This window comes from Vombatus ursinus, unplaced genomic scaffold (assembly GCF_900497805.2).
Source record: "Vombatus ursinus unplaced genomic scaffold, bare-nosed wombat genome assembly UNPS02009173.1, whole genome shotgun sequence".
Taxonomy (NCBI): domain Eukaryota; kingdom Metazoa; phylum Chordata; class Mammalia; order Diprotodontia; family Vombatidae; genus Vombatus; species Vombatus ursinus.
Genome location: NW_020948951.1, coordinates 3,794,787 through 3,801,822, shown reverse-complemented (window position 1 = coordinate 3,801,822; position 7,036 = coordinate 3,794,787). Strand labels below are relative to the sequence as shown.

The 7,036-nt window shown below is 40.7% G+C and overlaps 1 pseudogene; it reads right to left on the bottom strand.

The window, feature by feature from the left end:
• Positions 1 to 4,545: 4,545 nt before the first annotated feature.
• Positions 4,546 to 6,425, bottom strand: LOC114035217 (annotated as a pseudogene).
• Between the last annotated feature and the right edge of the window lie 611 nt (positions 6,426 to 7,036).

Sequence of the window (7,036 nt, the reverse complement as noted above, 5' to 3'; positions counted from 1 at the left end):
CTGTGTGACCTTGGACAAGTCACTTAGCTGCTTTCTGCCTCAGCTTCCTCACTTGTGAAACGGAGATAATAATAGCATCAAGGCTGTTTTGTGGATCAAAATGAAATAAAATTTATAAAGCACTTATCACAGTGCCTGGCATAAAGTAGGCCCTTAATAAATGCATGATTCCTTCCCTCCCTCCTCTTTCCTTTCTTCCTTTTCTCCCTCCTTCCTTCCTTCTTTAATCCTCTTTCTGTGAGAAATGAGTGTTTCTCTCTTGTATTTAATAACTAATTATTGTATTAGGACTGAATTTTTTTCCTTTTTCTACTTCCTCATCCAGAAACCAACCCATATGGGAAATCTTAGGCAGAGATTTACCCAGGCCAAAATCTAAACAGACAGTAAAAGAAATCCTAAGTTTGGGCTAATGGGTGCATTCCTGCTCATTGTGTTTGCTCAGACAGGTCTGAAAAGTGTTGACTTTCCCTTTGATCAGATAGGTGATATAGAAATTGATGTCCTTTTGACCAAGATTTGGGTGATCCGGGCCAGTACCCCAAGACCCTCCTTGTAATATAGCCTCCTTCTTAGAGTAATATCAATTTTCTCATTAATTGTTAACAAATCAGAGTTGATTGCCACCCCTCAGGAACACTTACTCTTCAAAGAGCAAATAAACTATGACCCCACTGCCATTAGGGATCTTTGGCCTAAGAGAGATGGTCAAATGACCATCTTTTTCTTAATAAATGTGCTGGCCTTATTAATAAAATGATTAAATTACCCAGCAATTATGTCTCTTGGAATATTTTTAATTGTCACCTTCCTTCCTTCCTTCCTTCCTTCCTTTCTTTCTTTCTTTTTCTTTCTTTCTTTCTTTCTTTCTTTCTTTCTTTCTTTCTTTCTTTCTTTCTTTCTTTCTTTCTTTCTTTCTTTCTCTCTTTCCTCTCTCCTTCCCTCCCTCCTTCCCTTCCTTCCTTCATTATCTCACTCCTGAACTACTACAGTAGCTTTTGAATTATTGTCCCTACCTCAAGTCTTTCCTTGGTCCAATTAATCCTCCAATCAGTCATCAAAGTGATCTTTTTAAAATGCAAGTCTAAATATGCCACCTCCTTCCTCAATAATCAGTTACCCCATTACCTCCAGAATCCAATATAAAAATCCTCTGTTTGCCTTTAAAAGCCCTTCCTACCTTTCTCATCCTGAACTCTGATTTCTCCTTCTCAGTGTTCCTCAAACACCACAATCCATCTTTCCATTTGCATTTGTACTTGCTCTCCCCACACTCTGGATGCTCCCTCCTCATGTATGCCACCTGACATTGATGGGGTATGGGCCCTGGAAACTTTTCTTGAACTTTCCCACATGGCCAACTCTCTGGCATTTGTCTGAGACTATAATCCTCTCAACTGACCTTTCATTGTGGCCTATGCCCAATCTCTCAATTCTCTGTTACTTCTAACCCAGCCCAGCCCTTCATTGTCTGTTACCTCTGGATGGCCCCCAGCCACTTCCCACCCTTAATTCCATCTAGACTCCTTCCTGGTTTGCCTTGGGCATCACCCAAGCTATTGGCGACTCCTTGACCACTGTATATAAGTGCCCATCTTGCCCCCATTAAATGGCTCAGATTCAATCTGGCCTGCTTGTCAATACAAGCATCACAAATGCTCAGATTCCTTAAGAGTCTGGCCAATAGGGTGGATTCTTAAAATTTCACCCACCTGGACCAGTGTTCTAATACACCTTGTCTTTAGCTGAAAGAAGGCTTGGGTTGAATTCATTCGAGGGAGGACCTATGTTGCTATTTTGGGGTCCTAGCACCCCTAAACCTAAACAACATCTCTAGGCTCCTTTAAGATTCAATACAAATCCTGCCTTCTCCAAGTCCTTTCTCAGTTTCCTCTCCATTGCTAGAACTTTGCCTCTGAGACTACCTTTTATTTACACTGTACACATCTTGCATGTACCTAGTTATTTGCATTCCTCCATCAGAATGTGAACTCCTTAGGTTTTTTCCTTTTGTTTGCTTAAAATAGGGCCTGTTGCATGTTAGGTGCTTAAATCTTGTTGACTGACTGAGGGAGGTTTAGGCTAGATAGAGCCTGTATTTGGAGTCAGGAAGACTTGAGTTCAAATCCAATCTCAGACACTTTCTAGTTGTGTGGCCCTGGGCAAGATATCTAACAAGCTTGTTTCAGTTGTCTCATCTGTGAAATGGGGATAATAGCACCTAGGTCTCAGAGTTGTGCAGGTCAAATGAAATAATATTTGGAAAAGCACTTTGACCCAAATAAGGGCCAAGATGGCTGAATTGTGGGGAGTGAGAGATGTAATTAGGGGCGGAGACTCATGTGGGGAAATTGGGCATTTTGGATAGGCTGTAACCTCCACAGTACCCAGCTAACGGGGAAACGGGAAGGACATTAGAATGGGGAACAGAGAATAAAAAGGTGTGCATCTGTTGACACAGCTGCTCTTACATGTGTCTCTCACACATGTGGGACACTTGGCCTTCCCAGGTCATTAACAAAGCTTCTTCCAGATTAAAAAAAAAAAAAGAAAAGCACTTTGCAAACCTTAAAGTGCTACATAAATGCTAGTTATTACTATTATATATATTTATATACTGTATATATAAAATATGTGCTATATATATATATATATATACATATATACTTTGGGAATTATCTGCCTAGAGATGACAATTGAACCTATAGGCAGTGATAAGACCCCCATTTGAGATAGCATAGGATGAAAAGAAAATTGTCTAGGACTGAGTTTTGGGGAAGACACAAGGTGAATGTGAATAACACTGCATGAAGAGTCAATTGAAAATATGGTACTGGAAGAAGAAAATCAGGAGACAGTTAAGAACTGACTAACAAAGTTCAGAAATTATGATTGTAACTGCTCTATCTACAGAACTTTCAGATTTACAGAGCAGTTTCTTGTAGGGTAAATAGTGTAAATATTCCCATTCTAGAAATTAGCAAACTGAGGCTCAGAAAAAGGGAGGTAACTTGTGAGAAGGCATCTGAATACACACATTCTGGGTATGGGTTTAATACTCTTTCCACTCTGAGTAGTATTCAGCTTCTTTTTTTTTTTTAAAAGGAAAATCTTTTAAAAATCATCAAGAAAAAAAACATTTCCACAGGAAAAGGCCAGAAAGAAAGGATTGAATATGAAACCATTGCTCTGTTGAAAGAACTTGCTTGTTTTATACAAAACGTATTAAATTTAACTTGACAGTACCAACAATGCCCTGCTTGTCTGTTTCCTCTCCTTTTTTACTTCTAAAATGCTCATCTGATAGTTTTTTCTATCTTCCATCCAAACATGAGCACTATCATACCCATTCTTCTCACCAGCTCTCCTCTCTTCCCCTATGAAAGCGGTAACAATTGAATACAGTCAGTCAGTTAATAAACATTTATCATACCACCTACTATGTGCTAGGCACTGGGAATGGAAAGAAAGGTGTCCGCTCTCATGGAGCTCACAGTCTAATAGGGGCTTGCTGTTTGGTCATTTCAGTTGTATCTGACTCCCCATGACCCCATTTGGAGTTTTCTTGGCAAAGTTACAGGAATGGTTTGCCATTTTCTTCTCTAGCTCATTTGACAGATGAGGAAATAGAGACAAACAAGGTTAAGTGACTTGTCTAGAGTCACACAGATAGTAAGTATCTGAGGCCAGATTTGAAGTCAGGAAAATTGAGTATTGCTGGTTCCCAGTTCAGTGCTCTATCCATTGCACCACCTAGCTGTCCCATCCTAATGGGGGCTGTAACATGTATATAACCACAGACAGACAAGCTATTAAACAGGATACATCTGAAATAATCAACAAAAGGAAGGCACTAGAATTAAGGATGATCTGGTAGTCTTCAAACAAAACAAGTGTGTGCTGTATTGGTCATGTTTGAAATATATGTTTCACTTTGCACCTACAGTCCATCCCCTCTTCACTAAGAGTTGGGAAGCATGCTTCATCATCAATTTCCTGGGGCTATGATTGGTCATTACATTACTCAAGCCTTTCAGAGTTGCTTTTGCTTATAATGTTGTGGTTCGTCTATAAATAGTTCCCCTGGTTCAGCTTACTTGAGTCTGCATTAGTTCATACAGTTTTTTCTGGGAATTTCTGACTCCATCCCTCTTGTTATTTCTTACAACACAATGATAGTTCTTTCCATTCATATACCATAACTTGCTTAGCCATTCCCCGATGTATGGGAACTCTACTCTCCCCTCCCCCACCCCATTTTTTTTTTTTTTTGCTACAACAATGAAGCACACTGCTTCTTACCAAGGACATTGGCAAGTGGTTCCCCCCATTAAAATATAATCTCCTTGAGGGCAGGGACTACTTTCTTTTTTTTTTTTTAATTTGAGGTCATTTTATTTCTGGGACATCTCAAATAATTGTGACTATAATAATGAGAACAGATAACACAAGCAGTGACACTGTGATGGGCCAAAAAAAAGATGGATCGGTTCATTTTGGGAAGTTGTATCTTTCCATTAAGCTGTATGTATTATTTCCTATTGCTTAGCGTGGGTACAGGCACACATCTTGGATACAGTGTCTGTTCAAAATCCAAGTTAGGAATTGTTCCAAGCCCAAGCCATACCTTCCATGAGGGCATGGACCATATTTCCTCTGATAGTGTACCAGTAGTAAGGAGTGGGATTAATGCCTTCTCTCATATCTCTTTAGCAGTTCTTTACCATCCCAGATGTGCATGGAACCTCCCACAATCTCACCAACATTTGACATCAACACATCTACAGATTCAGTAAGCTGGGAATCCTCAGGATATTATGGCACATAGAAGGACTTGATCTCTGCAGGAAATCGACACAGCAAGATTGGTTCATTGATGGTGTTTGTCATCAGTCTCTCAGGGGCTTCTGGGATGTCCTCTCCAAATTCATAATAGGTGCCATCCTCCTTCTTTATATCATGTTCCTTTAGCCCACAATGGCATCTGAATAGTTCATCTGTTTGAAAGGTCTTTTGGGGGGTGTGAAAGTCGGGTTGAGTTCATATTATAAACTTGCTGTAGGTGATTTCAAGATCCTGTCTACTACATCACAAACCAAGTCTTCTAGGTGGTTTAGTCAGGAAAGGGCACTCAGCTTCAATGTGAGTGTACTCTGCTAGGTGTCTTCAAGTCCTGGACTGTTCTACTCTGTAAGACTGAACAATACAAAAGACATCTCCAAAAGCTGGGATGCAAGTCTCCAAATGTGACTATGATGACTGAGTCGAAAATGCCTCTTCTCTAAAATAGTCAAGTTTAAAAAGTGTGGCATCGCCTTCCACCTGTGTTTGTACTAATGTTGGAGGAGTAGTCACTCTCCTATCAAAAAAGTGATCTCTAAAGCATCTGGTGACTACTAAACGTGCTTTTAAGATTTTGGATGTGTTCTCTTCTCTGGTCGTTATATATCTATTATTTATCTGGACGTCTACATCCGACTCTTCATTTGTCAAGTTATCAGCTCCTCCAGCAGGGGCTAAGCCAATCAATTCCCAATAGTCACAGCTCAGCTCACGAGTGCCTGCTTGCCTTCTGGTGTAAGATGGAGAGTTCCAATCACTGCCACACTATTCTCTGTAGACAAGACCACTCCATTGTAACACTGACACAGTTAATCTGACAAGACACACTGAAGATATCCTGTATCATCTCTTAATATAAGAAACCTTAAATCCTTCCCTTGCCTATGTAAGCTGTGGACCCAGTCAAACACCTTCACTCATTGGCCTTCTTGAGGTGTTTCTAAAGCACGAATCTTTACACATTTTTGCCTCTGGAAGACTTGGATCCTGTTTAATGGTAATCTTCTTTGCTTCTTCTAGGTTTCTTTCTCATATTAAATTGTCTTCTGCCTCTTTTTGATCTCTGGATTCATTCTTCATTCATTCTCTGTGCCATGTATTTATTTATTTTTTTAATGTTTTTCATCTGTGATTTTCCCACCTCTCATTTCCTTTTTTGTGAATCCATGTAAGTGGTAGGAAATGGCTCCTTTCTTGTTGTCACCAAAGCCTTTAGGCCTGTTTTAAAAGGTTTCTCTTTTGTTCTATCACCAGTTGCATCACTCCCCTCTTGGTCTGAGATGTAGAGTTCCCCAATACCTTCCTGATCACCTCTAGTGACAGTCAGGGACTGCTTTCTTTTTGGCTGTGTATTACCTAGCAGTACTTTGGCACATACTAGGTGCTTAATAAATGTATGTTGATTATTGTCCCAGTAGAGGAGGCAGATAGAGGAGGTTCAGTAAGACTGTGGTAGACACACCTATGGTGGGTAGGGCTCATGGAAATTCCAGGCTGGTGTCTGTGGGCAGGTGGGCAGAGAGGTACTTCTGGGCTTTAGGAACGGGGCCTTCTTTCCAGTATTCCCCACCCCACCCCCACATCTGCTAGCCACCTAAAGAGGCCATTTACTTCCTGTCTCTAGCTTGGAAAGTCCTATCCTCCCCTTCCTTCCCCCAGTGGGATCAGTGTGAGTGAAAAATGGAGACCACAGCTCAGAGAAGTCTCACAAAGCAGGGGATGTCTCGATGGATACAAGAATAGAAAGATAGGAAGGGAGTGTCAGGGTCTGTTTGGGAGATGGGAGCATCTAAGAGGGGGCAGGAATCAGCATTTGTGCCTTAGGACAGCACTCATACTGGGAGGTGAAATCATGATCAACTCACCCTGTCCTGGTGAGACCTGAAGGAAAGAAAAACCAACACAGACAGACTGAAAATGAGGCTGTCAGAGATTGACTGACAAGGAGATCATAATATAATATGGAAACACATTTAGAGCTGGAAGGAATCTTTGAGGCCATCTAGACCAAGAATTTTATTGTACAGATTAGGATACCAGGGCCCAGAGAGGTTAAGTGACTTGCCTAAAGTCACACAGGTACCAACCATCAAAGGGGTATTTGAATCTGGCTCCTCATAGGTCAGTGCTCTTTTCATCAGTGACTTTCAAACAAAGTGAGACAAAGTGAGAAAGGAACAGAAAAGAGAAAGAA